This window comes from Heterocephalus glaber, unplaced genomic scaffold (assembly GCF_053883595.1).
Source record: "Heterocephalus glaber isolate CG9 unplaced genomic scaffold, H.glaber_assembly_v1.0 deba00001538, whole genome shotgun sequence".
NCBI lineage: Eukaryota > Metazoa > Chordata > Mammalia > Rodentia > Bathyergidae > Heterocephalus > Heterocephalus glaber.
The window spans coordinates 34,753,785-34,774,431 of NW_028258333.1; the positions used below are offsets into that span (position 1 = coordinate 34,753,785).

The following is a 20,647-nucleotide window of genomic DNA, read 5'->3' on the forward strand; positions in this document are numbered from 1 at the left end:
TAGAGAGGTAAGAGGAGACTCAGGAAGGAGTTAGAGTCACAATAAAAAAAAGAGAGAGAGAAAACCCCTCAAATTCCAAAGAGGAAAGGGCTGTCAACAGCACCAAAGATCATTTCTTCCTTAATCCCTTTATATTTCCCATGCCCGTTCCATCCAGAGACAGACATAGATGAAATCCTCCCATAATTAGATGCATGAGGAGTCCTGTGTCCCACATGAAATACTTCTGCTTGTGCATGCAGTTTTATAGCAAGTCTGTGTTTCCAACCACATCTCCTTCCCCACAATTTTAAAGATTCAGTGTGAGGCTTGCTTGAATGGATTTTAAACTCTACCTCCCAGTGACAAAGCCATCAGTAAATTTCACAGGATTCCACATGTAACCTTTAGTCATAGATCAATATGTAATAACATACTTTTAAATGTAGATCACATCAATATGCCATGTCTACACAACAGCAAACAGATGTTTTGGCAAAGAGAAGAGCCTCCATATGTTTATGAGTGGCAGTATCTCATAGTGAGAACCACTTCCCACCCTTTCCTCATCTTTGTTTGCAGTTTTATTTTAAAAACATTTGTTTCTGATATATAGAGGTAAATTTTCCACATAAAACCTGGCTTTCAAAAAGCCAGGCTTCCTCTTGATGTAGGCAAACAATATGCAAAAGAAAAACAAGATGGAATGACCCTAATCAATCATCAAATTCAATAGGATGAATGTTTCTTTGGTCTTTTCCATGTGTAGAGCATTATGCTAGGTGCTCTGGTCATATAAATATATCCCTCAAAGATTTTTACTTGCACAGAGATACTGGTGCCCAGCAAATGTTCTATCTGGTTTACTGAATTTCTCAGTCTTTCTGGAGTTAGGGAAGGCCACATATCTAGGTCTGCCAATAATCTATGGGTGAGTGATTAAAGAATAGAAGAGCTGTCTCCTTATCTTCCTTATTTTTCTTCTCCTTCTTTGACCATCAAGAAAGATGTTCTAGAAGGTTCAGAGCCACAGTGATAGAGCCTCCTAGAATTCCCAGTAATTGTATTCCCACTAAGTCATGTTGGACATATAGTGTGATAAGTAATCTTTTTTTTTCTCTACAATTAGGCTACTGAAATTTTGGAGACGTTTGTTACTCAACCCTAAACCTGAGCTATATTAATCAATATATTTGCCTTTCAGAAACTTACACGCACAAAATGTAATTGGTTGATGATAGAGTCCCCTTTATTGAGAATAGTCTTGCTTCATACTTCTTTATAGATTAACAGCTGTTAATTAATTTTAGCACATTTCATTTTCAAAAGTACCCGAGATTGGATGATGATGCTATAGTTTGGATTTCAAACATCCCCCTAACACCCATATATTGAAGCCTTGGTCATCAGCCTGTGGCACTATTTGTATTAAAGAACTTTAGGTGGGGCCTGGGAGAAGAAAGTCAAGTCACCATGGGCATGCCCTTGAAGGATATTGAGACCCTAAACTTTCTAACTCTCTTCTTCTCTGCCTCTCTCTCTCTCCCTCCCTCCCTCCCTCCCTCCATCCCTCCTTCTCCTTTCTGGCCACCACAAAGTCTCCATCTCCATCATCTGCATGTGCATCTATGATGGTGTACTGTGCCAACAGTGCCCAGTGACCATGAACTGAAACCTCTGAGACCATGAACCAAAATAAATCTTTCCTCCTTTTAAATTGATGTATCTCAAATATTTGTCATAGCCATAGGATGCTGACACAGCTGATAAATTATATGTTCACTCTATAGGGAGAAGAATGGCTATAGTAAATAATGTAGCAGAAACATAATTATTTCTGGGAAAGGAGAAGATAATCTTCCCAAAAGGTCTAAAGGAGAATGTTTTGAGGAACAGAAAGCAGATTAAGGTAAGTATAGTAACAGTTAGGACAGAGAGCTATAGAGAACAGGGTGGCAAGGGAATAATTAAATGGACTCATTATCAAGGGCTCAGAAGAGCCAGATGAAAGGTGTTTAGTTAATTAATGTATAATGGAGGATTTATACATTATGCTTGCCTTATCTGATACATTGACTTTATGCCCGAAATCTTAGATAACTTAATTCATAAAAATGACTAAAATACATATTGATAAGATAAAAAGAATTTTGCTAGATTTCACTTAGAAGTTTTAATAATGACACAGAAAAAATGATATGGATGTCCAAGTGTGCCTTATGGTGCTTGGTGCTCAGGGGCTTACTTTATAAATGATGGAAATGCAGAGTGAAATAGGTACTATATTCTGTACGTAAGAATGGATGCATTACCAAGCTCAAAATACAAAAAAAAAACCCCACAAATATGGTAGTTGTGAGTTACATATCCCAACTTGTCTGGAATTGACAAGGCTCAACTCTATTATAATAGAAGTCCCTTTTCCCCTCAAGAGGATCTCAGTTTGGGTGATAAACTATGTGGCCTCCCTTCCTGTGATACTCAGAGTGGAGGTAATTTCACATTCCTTTGTTTTCTTTATTTTTTCGGATTTAATTAGAACTAACTAGAATCTACATCTGCAAAACCTTGGTTGGTGTGGAGGCCAACATCTGTCACCTGGGAGGTCTTCCCTTCCTGCCTTAGATAGTATAAGAAATTTGTGGGTTCATGCCCAGAGCCTCTAACTCAAACCTTCTACTTGGGCCAGCAAGCTCCTTTTTTCCAGACTGTGTTAGTTCCTACTGGCTCTTACGCAAGGCCCCAGACTACAGACCCAACAACTCATTCCTACCTGTTCTTCTATACCTGTGCCTTAGTACTAGCACACAAATGAAAAACATATGAAAAGATATAAACTAAATGTTAATGAAAAAGTTATCAGTTAGTGAATAGGATCAGGAAAGATTTTAAGAACTTTAAAAAAATGTTTCTGTTGGTACTGTGGATATCATTATTAGCATGTGTAGAAAAAAATCATCTCCCAAAAGTTCTGCCTACATTTGTCATTTGTACATCGGCCTATCTTACAGTACCAACCATAACTAAACAATTTAGTGTCTGTCTACGTCAAGAAATAACAAGCACATAATTGGTTTACATTGCTATTTTCATTCTGATCATAATGGCAGTATTTGAACATAAGTCCTGACTTGTTTATTTGTTTGTTTGTTTTTGGCTAGGACTGTTGTTCATGAAATTGCTGGCTGCTACTGTCAGCCTGTTGTGAAGTGTAAGCCTTGAGGAATGAGGTAACATCAGGCAGCATAGCCAGGTGTTAATATTTGGAGTGAGCTGTACATTTTTGGGTGGTACTTAAATAGGTTAATATTTTCAGATATGTTAGAGGGTGGCAAATTGAAGAACAGCCCCTGGTGGCAAGACCTCTAGTTGTGCCACTATTTGTAGGCACTGCTTCAATCTGAATTCAGACTCTGTTATTTATCAGCTAGTGGCTTTAGGCAAGTTACTGAACTTTCAAACTTCAGTTTCCTCATCTGTAAGATGACGATGACTTGAATAGTAATTTTTCCATAAAGTTATTTGGAGATCATTTGAACAGACATCCATTAAATACTTAGAATAGTACCTGACACAGTTCTTGATTTTTCTCAGGTTAAACCAGAACTGACTTGAATCTCCACCTCAAAACATGATGGGAGGGCCATTGCCAGTCATTTGAAAAGTCCTGTCTTCCCACTGTGGGCACTACAGAACTAGAAAGTAGTGCCCTTAAGAAAGGGGCCTCTGTACTGCTGCTCCTAAACAAATCATGTCTGGTCTGTTTTGTATTGCTGTAACAAAATACCTAACACTGCTTAATGTATAAAAAAAGAGATTTATTTGTCTCACAATTTGGGTGACTGGATGACCCAAAACAGTATGTTGTTGACATCCTAATGAGAGTATTCTGATTGCATTGAAAGATGGCAGAGAAGTCAGGTGCAGCAAGTACATGAATGATCTTCCTTTATAACACCTACTCTCTTGAGAACTAACTCACTCCATGAAGCCAGCATTAATCCCTTCCAAGGATGCCTCTACTTTGACCTAGTTACCTTCCCCTAGGCTCTACCTCTTAGAGGTTCCACCACCTCAGCGCCATGACACTGGGCACCAAGACTCAGCACATGAACATCTGAGAGATAGACCACATCCAAACAACAGCACCAATGCTGTGCTGAACTACGTGTACCAAGACCCACACAGACTTACATGTTTTAAAATAAAATCAGAAATTCTTACTTAGGATAGAAATCCATCCTTCCTTTCCACTATTTTTTTAATCTTCTTAAAATTGTTATTTTAAGTTTATATCACATTATCTCTCATTTACTTACATACTAAATTGTTTTCTAATTTCTACTAAATTGTTTTTGTTTCCTATCTATCCTTCTCCTCAACTTTAGTGAAGGCTCCTTAAAGGAAAATAGAACCCGATCTCATGAACTGCTGGTCAAGTCACATTTACATAAAGTGTCCAGCTGAGGGTTAAGCAGAGGCTGAAATCTAGACTGACCTCTGCTCTCCAGTTCTGGGCCTTGTGCCGAGCTGTTCATAGGCAAACTTTATAGGCCATGGGTATGCCTAGTAGGAAATATATTTTAATTTTGCTAAATTTCTCACAGCTTCAAATACAAACTGAAGTTGGGATTGGTCTTAAGAAAGTATCTCAAAAAATAACAACATGCATTTTATTTGAAGCATTTTTTGAAGAAGAGTTTAAAAACAATGAGAACATGGATATACAATAAGAAATTGAGGACCAACAAAGTGCCTAAAAGTGATTTTTTAATTATTATTATTCATCTCTAGTATTCAAAGACAGAGAAAAACATTCAGATTTTATGGAAAAAGCAAACTCAAATGTTATATGATGATATGAATATATTTTATACATCTCACAACTCCAAAGTATAAACTGACCACTTGAATTGCAAAATACCAAGGGCAATTAAATGATTTGCCACCTAACATGACATTATCACATGATTCACTTTCAGAAAAAGCCTTTGGAGGGTTCTTTGCCAATCCTGAGTCATCAATCTCCAGCATTTTTCTGCATGTAGAAAAGGGAAAGACTCAGATATAGTACTGCAAGACTTAATGGGAAATAGGTAATTCTAATTTGGTAGATATAACATACATGTATGCTTTTAAATGTTGCCTTTTGAACATATAAAATTTAATGGGTAATTTATTTCTATTTGTCATTTCCTAAACTATTTTCTAAAAATCATTTCACACCCCTTTTACAACATGTTACCATTACAACCCAGCCCACTAACAAACATAAGTCAAATATCTAAATAGAAATCACTCCCAAATATCCTTATGATATACAAGATTTCATTGGCATTTTTAGTCTATATTTAGTTGATACTGCCTTTTCTTTCTCTACTTTCTTAATGTATTATATGTGTATTGTACATATTGTATATTTTACAATATAAAACATACCTCTATATGTATTATAACTAGATGAATAGAAGTTCCACAGTTAATAAACTTTTAAAGTATATTTTGTGAATAGATGTTGCAATACAAAGATGAATTCATACTCCAAATTGAATTATTATTTTTAAACTTTGAAACAGTATTATAAGTAGTGTGGATTACAGAGGTAATAGAGATGGAAAGAAATTAGTAGATACAAAGGGCACATTGGAGAGAAATAGACTTTGTCTTGTTGAAGATAATTTCCTCTTAAATATCCAAAGCACTTGAACTAAAAAATGACGACACATAAAATCGACACTTGAAGTGAAGAAAAGGATTCAGAACAAAATCCTTTGCAGAGAAGATATAAAAGTAGATTACCTAGCTTAAATTTAAATTCTACATTTCTACTGTGGTTTTGAATAGTTTTGAATTTGATTATAAATATGTGTTGAGGGTTATTTTAAATGACTACATACATTATGCACCTACTGATATCCAAAATCTTTGAAATAAAATTTAGAAAGTTTAATGATATTTCAAATTGGAACCTAAAGTAATTTTTAATCATGTATATATATTTAGTGTTTATAAACTAGAAATAAGGAAAGGCTTTACATAAGAGCTTGACATTTATAAAGATACTAAGTAGTTATGAAGACAAAAGTTGTGAACCTATTTTGAAATCAAATATATCACTTTTGAAACATAAAGATTACTATTGAAGAAGGTCCTATGCATATCATTTCAAATAAAGCATAGAAAGGAAAAAACAATATTTAGTTTGGAATATATATGATCACTTAAATCAAAAGTTCTGCATTTTTGTTTGAATGGAGAGTCCCAGTAAATGAGAAAAGGGAAAGATATTTAAAAAGAGCAAATACATAAGCAGTGGTTACTCAGTTGACACAGGGAGTCTCAGGGCATCAGTGAGTCCAGCCCAGATTCAGAAAATCTGTTACTATTCACAACATCACTCAGACTCACAAGGACTCAGTTCCTCAAGACTGAAAGCAGATGTCTCAGGACTGAGACACATCCTGAAGAGCTCATGCTTCCTGAGATCAGGGATGTCCCCAGAGCACATTTTATTGGCTTTATTTTGCTTTTCTTCCCCTTCTTAATAAGTGTGTTGGTATTTTAAGTAAGAAGATTCCTGGACAGGCCAATTATGATTTCAAAAGAGTTGATGCATATGTCATTGGCATTCTAGTCTGTGCTAGTTTGCACTTTCCACTCCAAACATAAAAATGAGAAGAGAAAGCGGGGGGGGAGACTACTCATTAAGCAATTGAAAACAAAATGTAGTCCATTCACCCTAATCCCTACTATGAATTATTGCTTGAAACTGATCGTGTGATTTGTGGTGGTGACTATAATGTACCACCTACACACCAGCCAAATATAGCAACTATTGTCCCAGATGCCTGCATCTGCAATTTCCTTCAGGAGCTGTATGCTTTGCACCATCTCCTCACCAAAGTCACATCTTTTCTTGGGGCCTCTGACAAGTAATGACTTACTAATTCAGGAGTACAAAGGCCTGCCATTGTAGCCTAATGAGGAACTCTGAAAAATTATTCCATCTCCAAAGCCCTGGTGGGGTTGGTCATGGCTGTCCTTAGGCCTGTATAATAACTTCACCTCTCCCTTCTGGGCATTGATACCAGCACAGTTCTCAGTAAACATCAGACACATTAAACCCTGAGTCTCCTTCCAGAAGAACTGAGTACATAACCACATTAGATTCAAGTTTAGGTGTCCTTTGTCTTATTGCAGTAAACAATGTGAAAAATGCATTTCTTAAGAAAAAGGCAATCTATCTTTCCTATGAAAACTATCCAATATACATAAAGTCACTAGTCATTCCAACTTCTCAATCTCTTTACTTTGTGCTTGAATATGGTCATGTGACAAAGTCATTACTGTGATTGATTTAGTTAAAATGGGAGAGGAAATGGAGATGCTTTTATACCTACAATTATAATAAAATTCATAAGTATTTTATTATCAGAGAGAATAGGTGTAATCTCCGTGATTCATGATATCATCTACCTGCATGGAAAATCGATTCTGAAGAGTTTTTGTATGACCACATTATCCAATTCAGGCTATACAGACTAAAAAATAAAGGTACTCAGGAATCTAATTCCAACTGTTCTCTGAATTCAAGCTAACTTGGTGATAAACCAAAATTTGTGTACATAAAGAGGGAGAGGCAGAGAAAGAGTCACAGAGACAGAGGAAGAAGAAAAAACAGGAAAGAAGGTGAAGAAAAGGAAAAGAAGGAAGGGAAAAAAGAAATATGGAGGGGAAAAAAAGAAAATAAAAAATTCTGTTAACAGGATTTTCAAAAGGAGTCATAAATGTAAGTGTCTAAATAATGATGGATTTGGTGTAAATAACATGGAGCCAAATGTGTGGCACAACAGAGAATGGCAGTACTGTGACAAAGTAGAGATTGAACGCTTCATCCAAAAGGAACTGCATCATTTTATCTTTAGCTTATTGTTTTCTTGGAGCAAAATAGAATTCAATTGCCAAGTCTCGCAATTTTTTTTCAAGGAACCGTAAATTAAGAATTTTTGTAAAGTTTTTGGTTTGCAAAATTTCTAATATCCAAAGCAAATGGCTTTATAGGCCAGATGTTGCTTTGGAGCTGTCAGTTTGTAAATCCTTTCAGAACAGTGATTGTAACATAACATTGGTCTTTTTTGTCACACATTTTAAGATATGTAAAAATTAATTTTTATGACCATCATTACATCTTAAGTCACAAGAACTTCATGATTCAATTGAAACCCTTAATTATTGACCTATTCTGTAAGTTTTCTTACAAAGGAAACAAGATCAATCTGAAAAGGAATAATTCTATTAAATATGTGCTGAAATATAATATAAAATGTGTGGGGGGTGGATGTGTGTGTAGTTGTGTGGTGGGAAGGGTAAGGGAACACCCTGTGAGCCCAATAGTTTACCTGTGTGAAACATTTCTTTCTTTCTCTTGTGCTAGATGTAACATTACCTCCAAAAATTCATAAGCAGTAACCATCAGTCTTGAGCTAAAACCAAATTTCAATGATTTGAAGCAGCATAATGCATTTTAAAATTCAGATAGAATTAACATAATCATAAAATTTATCTTTTAAAAAATGTACAATTCAATGGTTTTCAATATATTTCAGTATATTTACAGAGTTGAAAAGCTATCATTGTTATTTAATTCCAGAATTTTTTCATCTCCTCCTTCCCACCAAAAATCCATGCTTATGAGTATTCTCTCTCACTTCTCCCTTTCCCAGTCATTGGAAATGACAGATCTACTTTCTGTCTGTATATTTTATATAAATGAAATAATATAATATGTGTCTGTATTCTTTCACTTTGCATAAGGTTCATCCATTTTGTGTCTTTAATCAGTACTTTATATTTTTATATCTAAATGATATTCTATTGTATGTACATATACTACCCTTATTTACCCACTCATCAATTAATAGACATTTAGACCATTTTTGTGTTTCAGCTACCATGAATGACTGAACTATGAGCATGAGTGTACCTGTTTTTGTGTTGACATATATATTCACTTCCCTTGAGTATACACCTAGTTACAGAATTGCTGGCCATATTATAACCCAATGTTCAACTTTTTGAGAAACCACTAAGCTATTTGATAAAGTGGCTGTGACATTTACAACACTTTACAAGACCAGCAGTGTATTAAGGTCCTAATTTCTCACATCCTCCCCAACACTTATTATTGTCTGTCTTCTGTACTATAGCCATTTTAATGAGTGCAAATGTTAGCTCATTGTAATCTCGATTTTAATGTCCCTAATGACTAATGATGTACAGCATCTTGTCATGTGCTTATTGGTCCTTTGTACATTGTCTTTGGGGAAAGACAAATTTTTTGCCAAATTTTTAATGGAATTATTTCTCTTTTTATTATTGAGTGATATGTTATTTTAAATGATAACATATTTCATTGTCCTGTGGAGGGTCACATGAATATCAGTTCTTACAGAATATTTTGGGACTCCATCAGAACTGCTACATCTTGTAAGAGAAGTGGTACAAGAAATTAATCATAGTAACATGGTAGATCTGATTCCATAATGAGTAAAAAAACTTCTAGATGAAGTCTCCAAATCTGGCTTCTAAAGTTATGGAGATCCATCAGGGAAGATTCAGATCACAAGAATCATTAGGGAAACAAGTAGCAATGAGACCTCTAAAATAATATTATGCTGAGGAAAGAAAGGAAAAGTCTAGTGTGATTCAGGCCAAACTACATGTCTAAGGACTCCAAGTAAAGGCTAATTTCCACCCAGGTGATGCTGGAAGTTCTCTGGAAAGAATTACTGTAGTTATGTGTGTGTAATTTTGGGGAAAACAGCTACAGTGTGAGTTAGAAGTACAGCTGACCTTAAATCTAAAATGACTGTCATTTCTTTCTCCAAACTATAACACCATTAAATAGGAAATGGATGATATTAATAATTCACCAGGACAGTAGGAAAAAACTTGTCCTCTTGCAGTGATGTCCTAGCTAGTCTGGAATGCTTGAGGGAACACTGGTGCCCACAGTGCTTCACCCTAGTATCATCATCACAGAAGGACAAGACCCTGGTAGTTAGCAAAGGAACAAAATGGTGCAACATGGAGGTGAGGATCAATAGTGGGCATAAGTTTATTTATTCAACTAGCATTTGAATGCTAGGACTTTTTGCTCAAAAGGAAAATGAATATTTGTTCACCTAATTTGTACCTGAATTTGTGAAGAAGTTTATGTTAGTTACAAGCACACAGATGTCAAATTTATATTTTAAAAAATATTTTTCATACTTATGAGTTTTAACATAATATAATATTTATGAAATATTTATATTTTATGTATCACTATTTTGCTAACTTTTGAGCATTTCAAAACTACCTGAACCAATAATATAAAAGTACATTTTTACTGATTTTTTATTTTTAATATACATTTCCAAAACAAAATACTTTATATGTGGTTTATAATCATTTGGATAAATCTTTCTTCATTTTTATTTTCATATTATTTAAGTTTTATCTAAAATACTATATTTATTATGGGTATATTCTTAAAATTGAAATATTTTCTGTATCAAATTATAATACTTTTACCAAAAAAATTTGTTGTATCTCTGAAATACAAAATATATTTAATTATATGTCATAATTCTCAATTAAATTAGTATTTTCTAAACTTTTTAGAATTTTACATGTATACTACAATTTTCCCTGGTCTTGGCATCATTACTATTAATGTTTCTGAATTTCCCTTGCATAACATAATTTATTTAACTATTAGATTTGCTCTTAGTCTGCTTTCATCTGTTTTTAAAGTAGCACTTAAGTAAACAACTGGAGATACTTATGAGCCCTACATCTTGTGAAAGAAGTATTACTGCTCATACCTATGTGTGTTCCTCTACTATTTAATTTAAATCTTTATTACATGAAAAGTACTTTCATAGTCAAAGCACCAATCTTTCCTGTTATGGTTTGGATCTGGAATATTCCCCCAAATTTTCATGTGAAGCTGATTGAATCATGACAACACTATAGCTGACTTACTGTTAGGAGGTAGGGCCTGGTAGGAAGATGGAGGTCACTGGGGCTATGACTTGAAAGAGCACATTTCCCTCCCCAACTCATCTCTTCACTCTCTACTTTCTAACTCCCATGAGATGAGCAACTGTCCTCCACCCAAGCCCTTCCACCATGCGGTTTCTGCCTTGGAGGGATCCAACCATGGCCTTAAAATGTGAGCCAAAGTAAAACTCTCATCCTTTAAGTTTTAGTTGTTGAATATTATGTTTTAGCAATGAAGAAAATGACTAAGACAGATATTGGAATAGGAGAAGTAAGGTCACTGCCATGACTATACCTGACTATATGATTTAGAAGCCTTTGCAACCAGTTCACAACAGGAGTTCGGGAAGATTTAGAGATGCCAGGTAGACCAGCCATAGAATACTGTAAGCTGAGCTTAATGGGAGTGTAAGACCCAGGTGAGACTTAGCACAAGTAACGCCATCTTGTTACAGGCCCTCCATCTTGTCCCTATGAGTTTCGGGGTCACTAAAGGACACAGAGTTCCTGGAATGTACTTGTTTATCTGTTAAGACACCATGGAATGTACCATTGTTTCTGTGTAAAGAACATCCTGTAGATAAGTAAAGAACATCTCCAAACTCCCCTAACCATCCCCTAACCACAAAAATTCTGCTTCTGTAGTTCTACTTGCTAAGCTCCCCTCAGCCCCTATAAAACCTTCCAAGCCCCTGAGCTCGGGGCCTCTCTAAGCTTGTTTGCTTGGAGGGTGTTGTCTGGCCAGACTAATAAAGGTCTGTTTTTTCCATCTCAATCTGTCTGGTGTGTTTCCTCCCAGGTAATCCTCACTGCAGTCAGCTCCTCAGAGCGTTTGGTAAGGCCCTTGGTCTTACATTTTGGAGGGCCCAGTGAGATCCCCAGGTAGGAACCCCCGATTTGGCCGAGACTCTGTGGTGGGATCCAGCAGGAGACCCTCAGACACAGACCTCAGAAAACCTCCAGAGGTAAGTTTTCGGCCAGTTGCAACCATTTGTTAAGTCAGGAGTTAGGTGGCTGATGAGCCGGGAAGCCTCCCCTGACCCCGAGGTTCCTGACAAGGAACAAGGGAAGATTTAGTTTCATTTTGTCTTGGCGCCCATTTGTCTCATCTTTTGTGTGTTAATGTTGAGTCTGTTGTGTGTCTGATTTTACATTTTTTTCAATCCTCATCAGGAGCAGAGTGATGAGAGGATCCTGTTCTACTGAGTCCACTCCACTTGACTGTTTTCTTACTAATTTTAAATTGGCTTTCTGTCTAGAACAAGAAGATGAATATGGGGTGAAATTTTCTTGTGGAAAACTCCGCTCCCTGTGCCAACTGGAATGGCCAGCCTTTGGGGTGGGATGGCCAGCCAAAGGGACTTTTGATCCCAGTATTTGCCGAAAGGTGTGGGGCAAAGTCACTGGTCACCCTGGCCACCCAGACCAATTTCCCTATGTAGACATCTGGGTTCAGGCTTGTGAGGAACCCCTGGCTTGGCTGCAGCACTGTTCCCTCCAAACAGACACTCTCATTTTAGTCGCTGCCCCAAAAGGACCCCAGGGACTTAAGACCTGGCCTCCCAAGCTGGTACTCTCACAGGAACCTGACCCCCTAGACCCCTTGGGAGGGCCTCCATCCTATGTGGAATCCTCTACCTCCTCAGATAGATCCTGCTCTAGACCCTGAAATCCTTTCCTTCCTCCATCTTTTCAACCTTTGGCCCCTACCCCTCTCTATCCTCCTCTCCCTGAGGGGCCCCAGTCCCCGGACTCAGTGACTTCTCCCCCACACACATGAGCTGGGGCTGTGTATGGACCTAGCAAGGTCCCCACAGGGGAAATTAGTTCGGCCCCTCTCTTGCCCCTTTGGGAGACTGAACAAGGTCACTATGCTTATATCCGTTTTACTACCAGTGACTTATACAATTGGAAACATCAGAATCCAACTTTTTCAGAGAAACCCCAAGCCCTAATCTCTCTCCTGGAGTCTATCTTTCATACCCATGATCCTACTTGGGATGATTGCCAGAAACTCCTCCAGGCCTTTTTTACCTCAGAGGAGAGGGAAAGAATCCAGGGACAAGCTGTAAGATCAGTACTAGGTGGAACAGAGGGCCCCCTAGATGAACAGCAGCAGGCCCATATTGAGGCACAACTCCCATTCACCTGACCCCGCTGGAAAGCAAATACCTCAGGCAGGAGAGAGGCTCTCCAGAACTATCACCAGCATCTTCTGGCCAGCCTGAGGGGAGCCGCTCAGAAGCCTACCAATTTGAACAAGGTAAGCAAGATCCTTCAAGGATCAGAGGAATCCCCTTCTGCCTTTTGGAGCATCTGTTGGAAGCATACCGTATGTATACTCCAATTGATCCAGATGCCCCTGCAAATTGGCAGGCAATAAATTTGGCATTTGTTACCCAGTTGGCCCCAGACATTAGAAAGAAGCTGGAGAGGCTAGAAGGATTTGAGGGAGAGAATAGGGAAAAGTTGATGAGTGTAGCCATGAAGGCGTTTAACAACAGGGATCCCCCAGAAGACAGAATGGCCAAGAGACTGGGAAAAGTGACCATAGCCACCTTGGCCAATGGAGGATTTGTCCAGGAAGGAAGACCTGAAAACAAACGAGGGAACAAGGGAAAGATCTGACCCTTATTAGAGAAAGATCAGTGTGCCTATTGCAAAGAAAAGGGCCAATTTAGAAGGGATTGTGAAAAGCTAAAAAGAAAAAGAGAGAAGGAGGCCCAAAAGGAAAAAGGTGGAATCCTCTTAGTAGATGAAGGAAATTGACCAGGCCAAGGCTCATGGCCACTTAACCCTAGTGAACCTATAGTGACTTTGGAAATAGGGGGAACAGATGTCCAGTTCTTTGTGGACACTGGTACGACTCACTCTGTCCTGAAGGCCCCCCTTGGACCCCTCACTTCCTTAAAAACCTCCATTACTGGAGCCACCAGAAAGTCGGCCTCTTACCCTTGGACCACTAGAAGAACTGTAAATCTAGGAAAAGGCACCATCACCCATTCCTTCCTAGTTATCCCTGAGTGCACGTACCTGTTGCTGGAAAGAGATTTGCTATGAAAATTGGTGGCTGTTATTTCCTTTGAACCTGAAGGAGGGACTTTCGAACTCAAGCCACCCTCTGCCATTATGGTAACAGTTCCCCTAGAAGATGAATTTAGATTGCTAAAGGAGGGCACAGAGCCCCCTGAACAAAAATGGCACTACCTTCAGGAAAAGTTTCCCAGGGTATGGGCTGAAGCCAATCCACCTGGGCTGGCCAAACACCATGCCCTGGTGTTGGTCCAGTTGTTGGCCTCTGCTACCCCCGTCTGTGTGTGACAATACCCACTCTGGCTGGAGGCCAAGGTGGGGATCTCTAAGCACATCCACCAACTCCAGGAAGCAGGCATCTTGGTCCCTTGCCAGTCAGCCTGGAATACTCCCCTGCTTCCTGTGAGGAAGCCTGGCACCTCGGACTTCAGACCAGTAAAGGATTTGTGGGAGGTAAACAGCTGGTTGGAAACCATCCACCCAACAGTACCAAACCCCTATACTCTGCTGAGTCTCATCCCTCCTGCCCATGTGTAGTATTCAGTACTAGACCTCAAAGATTAATTTTTTTAGCCTACCCCTAGCACCAGTGAGCCAGCCCCTCTTTGCCTTCGAATGGACTGACCCAGACACCGGGACTACTGGACAGCTGACATGGACCTGGTTGCCACAGGGATTCAAGAACTCCCCCACTCTGTTTGGGGAAGCTCTCAGCAAAGATTTACGAGATGTAAGGAGAGTTTTTCCCCAAACGACTATTCTTTAGTATGTAGATGACCTCCTGGTGGCAACTTCAACTGATAAAGAGTGTCTTGTGGCCACTGAGGGCCTCCTGGAAGTTCTCCAAGACCTGGGATATCAGGTGTCCTGGAAGAAAGCTCAGCTCTGCCAGACCAAGGTAACCTACTTGGGCTATATTCTTGAGGAAGGAAAGAGGAGGCTGGCAGAATTGAGGGTATCAGCAATTCTCCAGATTCCAGAGCTGAGCTCAAAGAAACAGGTGTGTGAATTCCTAGGGGCAGTTGGGTATTGCAGAATTTGGATTCTAGGCTTTGCTGAAATAACCAAACCCCTGCATGAAGCCACCGTGAGGGGAAAAACACCCCTCGAATGGACTGAGGCTTGCCAGCAGGCATTTCAATTGCTTAAGACTGTGCTTGCATCAGCACCTGGCACTGCCAGACTTAAGCCCTTCAGTCTGTATGTAGCAGAGAAAAATAGGGTAGCCAAAGGAGTGATTACTCAACTTTTGGGACCATGGAAGTGGCCAGTGGCATACCTCTCAAAAAAGCTAGACCCAGTGGCCCAAGGGTGGCTTACCTGTCTGAGGATGGTAGCAGCAGCTGCCACTCTAACCTGAGAGGCTGACAAACTGACATTTGGACAGGATTTGACTTTGATCACTCCCCATGCCATTGAGCCCTTGTTAAATAGCTCGCCTAGTAAGTGGCTGTCTAATGCCAGACTGTTACAATACCAAGGACTCTTATTGGAACAGCCACTCATTAAGTTTGCCACCACTGCTAGCCTCAATCCAGCTACTCTACTCCCGGAATCTGATGAACAGATGCCCATCCATGATTACCTCGAGACTCTTGAAAACTTGAGGGGAGGGCATCCAGATTTAATTGACCAGGCCCTCCCCCATGCAGAGGCAATGCTCTACACTGATGGGTGCAGCTTCATGCATGACAGAGTGTGGTATGCTGGGGTGGTGGTGGTCAACAAGGACCAACAGGTGGAATGGGAACAGGGGCTACCCCAAGGGACATCAGCACAGGGGGCTGAGTTGATTGCTTTGACTAAGGCTCTGGAACTGAGAAAAGACAAAAGGATAAATATTTTCACTGACAGCCATTATGCTTTTGCCACCACCCATGTGCATGGGGAGATTTATCAGAATCCAGGGCTGCTGACCTCCAAAGGAAAGGAAATTGAAAACAAGGCTGAGATATTGGCATTGCTATAAGCCATCTAGTTGTCCCAAGAGGTTGCTATCATCCATTGCCATGGGCATCAAAAGGAGTCTAGCCCCAAGGTGATTGGTAATAATGCAGCTGATCAGGCAGCAAAACAAGCTGCCCAAAAATCAGTGGGGAAGCAAATGGTTCTGCTTCCCACACCAGTACTCCCAGAAAAACCTGAATACACAGATAAAGAAGTAACAGAAAAGGACAGGAAATGCTGGACCCAAGGTAAACATGGGTGGTGGATGACTAATGATGGAAAGGTGGTGCTCCCAGCTGCTGTAGCAGGCACGCTGCTATGCGAACTACATGAGTCCACCCACCTCGGTGAGAAAAGGATGATGGCTTCCCTGTGACCACATTTCGTCAGCAAGAGATTGACCCAAAAGGCCCTGCACATGGTGAGATGATGCCCTACCTGCCTCAAGGTAAATGCAAATCAGGTGACCGGACCCTCCGGGGTCTGACACAGAGGATTAACTCCAGGAGAACATTGGGAATTGGACTTTACTGAAATGAAGCATGGCATGTATGGGTATAAATATTTACTAGTTTTTGTGGATGCCTTTTCAGGATGGATAGAAGCATACCACACTAAGAGAGAGACAGCTGAAGTAACCATCAAAATGCTCTTTGTAAGACCAAGGGCCTTACAAAATGCTCCAAGGAGCTGACTGCAGCGAAGAACACCTGGGAAGGAGCACACTGGACAAGTTGGACAGTAAAACAGACCTTTATTAGTCTGGCCAGACAGCACTCCCAAAGCAAAGTAGCTTAGAGAGGCGACTGGCTCAGAGTCTGAGGCTGTTTTTATAGGGGGTCTCAGGGGAAGTTGGCAAGCAGAAATACAAAAGTGGAGGAGAGAGATAAAACAGACCTTTTACAGATTGTCCTTAAAATAACATATTCAGATATGGAGTTGGGCAAGCATGACAGCACACTACACACACAACAGACCTTCCTGTCACAACAACAAGCACATCCCTGGAACTAGATGTCTACCTAGTGATCCATAACAGAAGCAGACAAGTTGGGGCCCTATTACAAAGATGGAGTAACTGTTGTTCAGTCTTACATTCCCCACTGATTTTTTCTGTAGCTGTGTAATCTTATACAGCATTATCTTGGTATTTTTGCCTTCATCTTTGTTCTTTCTCATCTAACTCACTTAAAGGATGATATTTGGCCTGTTGATTCAAAATCATTAGGCGAACAGATCCTATCCAGGCCCTTACATAGGCCATAGGCTTATTAATAATGCATGGGCCAAAAGTCAAAGCTAGTAACAAGATTAACAGGGGTCCAGCAAGGGCAGAAACAAGGGTAGTCATCCAGGGAGACCAGTTAAATATTGACTGGAACCATCCCTCTTGTTTTATTAATCTATTATAATTTTTTGTAGATGTTTATTTACAGTGGCCAGAGTTTCTTTTATTATTTCAGATTTGTTAGCATAATAGCAACATTGCTCTCCTAGGGCTGCACATAGCCCTCCCTCTTTCATAAATCTGAGGTCAAGTCCTCAGTGGTTTTGAAGGACCATCTCAGCCAGAGAATCAACTTGTTTTTTCAAATGAGACACTGACTGGGTAAGTAGACCTAAGTCTATTTTTACCTGTTGGGCAAGGGTCTTGAAATTAGAGTCTTGCAGTCCTATTGCGGTCACACCCAGAGCTGCTGATCCCACAATGTCTGTTGTAGTTAACACAGGAATCAATGCTGGGTGGCTCTTCTCTTGGGTGTGTGCTCTCTTAGCTAGGTATTCCCAACCCTAGTCTTCTCCATATATAGTGACTTGGGGTAAAATGTGGACTACTACACATACCTCAAGTTTCTGATTGAGGACTGTCATGGATAAACAGGGAGTTATACCATTTGTACATGCCCACCATGCATTGTTTTCAGCTTTTAAATATTTTTCATTACTGATGGTGGGTGTCTGATAAGAACATATACTGTTCAGATAAGATGATGTAATACTTGGATTTTTAACACATAACCCTTTTTCTTTTATAACCCCAATTGACAACCTCAGTTGTTTCTAATCACACTCATTTCAGTCAGCTTCTGAGAAGGTGCTGTTTACTGTCAACCCTACATAATACAGGGGGCGTGGACTCAAACACAGCCAACACCCTTGAGTAAGATTGGAGCTAGACTCATTTAACATGGTGTACATGGCATCCAGGGTTTTTAGGTATGGTTGGATCGGAGATTTAGGAGCAACTAATGACACATTATAGGTTCCTTTTGCCTTTTCTTTTTCTTGGGGGCCGGAGACCCTATAAATGTTGCCTACCAGTTTAGGCAGTACTATTACTGGGCTACGCTGGATGAGGAGGTCAGTCATAGGGTCCTTTTTACCCACATAGAGTGCCACCATCCAGGATCTTCCTTTTTCCCAATCTTCATATGGATTTCACCATTGTTTTAAGATTAGCTTGATGGGATTACATTTTCCTTTGGAACATGAACCACTTAGTGTTTGTCGTTCCAAGGCCAAATAAGCATCATCATTTTTCCATGGGGCAATAGATTCGCAACCCCAATGATGACAGTGGTTTTCTGGTCCCCCATCGCACCTTTTATTTTTTCCTATGGGGCAGGCACAAATATCTATATCTTGGAGGGGTTTTTTCCAACTTATCTTCTATTTCACACCTCCCTCTGTGGCCCCCTTTACCCATCTTTCCAGATGAAACTTTACCCTTTGATCCAGCCCCTCCACCACTAATGATTGGAAGCCCCAGAGAACACAGGTCTATAATAAAATGGGGCTGTCTATCAGTAGTAATGATGGCAATGTGAGCTCCTATTAAGGCATTTTTTAAGGACCAAGTCCAGTTCTGGGGAGTATGGCTGGACAACACCAGCTGGCATCCAGATCCCCCTTCCATTGGGGCTAGTAAGAACAGTAGCCCCAAGAACCCCCATATTGTCCAAACTAGTCTTTGATCAATCTTATCTTGAGGGGGTCCTTTGTGTTCTGATTGATCCGCCATGTTGACGTCACTTCCTCCGGGGGTGTTTTTAAATGGCTGTGGTGGATCCAGGCAGAGTGTCCAGCTACCTTCACTGTCGAGGGAGTCACCAAGATGACGGGAAATGGTCCCTTCCAGCGGGGTTCAAGGGTCTTGGAGTCAAACCTGCCAATGAAAACCAAATCCCCCAGCTTACAGGGTAAGGGTTGCAAAGGTTTTTCACTGGGACCAGGCATAGTTTTTCTCAGCTTCTCATGTAGCTCTGATTGAAGCTGATGGACTGCTTTTAGGGACTTAAAGAGTTGGAGGTGGGAAAGTCTTTCCTTTAACTCCAAATCAACCAGAGGGATGATCGGGGGAGATTGTCCATAAATGATCTGGAAGGGTGACAGATTTAGGGGCAGCTTAGGGGTACACCAGGTACGAAGGAGGGCAAAGGGGAGAAGTTCTACCCAACCTTGTTCAGTCTCCAGGCATAATTTAGTTAGAACCACTTTTAAGGTTCGATTTGCTCTTTCTACTTGTCCTAAACTCTGAGGCCTATAGGCACAATGCAAATTCCATTTTATCCCTAAAGCTTTACTGATGAATCAAGATAATTTAGCTGTAAAGACTGGGCCATTGTCAGACCCTAGAGCTAAGGGCAAGCCAAAATGAGGAATTATTTCTGTCAAGAGCCTTTTGACGGTTACCTTGGCTGTCTCTCTCTTAGTAGGAAAGGCTTCTATCCATCCTGAAAAAGTATCTACAAAGACTAATAAGTACTTGTATGCAAACATGCCGGGTTTCATTTCAGTAAAATCCAATTCCCAATGTTCTCCTGGAGTTAATCCTCTATATTGGACCCCTGGGGGTCTGGTCATCTGGTTTGTGTTTACCTTGATACAGGTGGGGCATCAACTCACTAGGTCTTTGGCCTTTTGTGCCATTCCCTTGTTGATGAAATGGGGTCACAGAGTGGCCATCATTCTTTTCTCACCAAGGTGGGTGGACCCATGCAGTTCCTGTAGCAGTGTATCTGCTATAGCAGCTGAGAGCACCACTTTTCCATCCTCGGTCATCCACCACCCATGTTTACCTTGGGTCCACCGCTTTTTGGTCATTTCTACCGTTTCTTCATCTATGTACTCTGGTTTCTCTGGCAGCACTGGTGTGGGGAGCAGAACCATCTGTTTCCCCACTGATTTGGGGGCAGCCTGTTTTGCTGCCAGATCAGCTGCATTATTACCAATCACCTCAGGGCTAGCCCCCTTTTGATGCCCATGGACATGGATGATAGCAACCTCTCGTGGCAGCCAAATAGCTTGTAACAATGTCAATATCTCAGTTTTATTTTTAATTGTCTTTCCTTCAGAGGTCAGTAGCCCTCAGTTTTGGTAAATCTCCCCATGCACATGGGCAGTGGCAAAGACATAATGGCTGTCTGTGAAAATATTTATTCTTTTACCTTTACCTAGTTCTAGAGCTTTAATCAGAGCAATCAACTCAGCCTTTTGTGCTGACATCCCTTGAGGCAGCCCTTGCTCCCATTCCACCTGTTGGTCCTGGTTGACCACCGCCTCCCCAGCATATCGTACTCCATCACGCATGAAGCTGCACCCATCAGTATAGAATGTGGCCTCCACCTGGGGGAGGGCCTGG

General features: G+C 40.3%; 1 long non-coding RNA gene across 2 annotated transcripts in view; it reads left to right on the forward strand.

Annotated features, from left to right (window-relative positions):
* Positions 1 to 1,701: 1,701 nt before the first annotated feature.
* Positions 1,702 to 20,647, forward strand: part of LOC147824557 (uncharacterized) — a 30,925-nt gene continuing 11,979 nt past the window's right edge. For both annotated transcript variants that reach the window (XR_015442270.1, XR_015442271.1), the window contains exon 1: positions 1,702 to 1,888. This is a non-coding gene — a long non-coding RNA (uncharacterized LOC147824557). The remainder of the gene's footprint in view (positions 1,889 to 20,647) is intronic.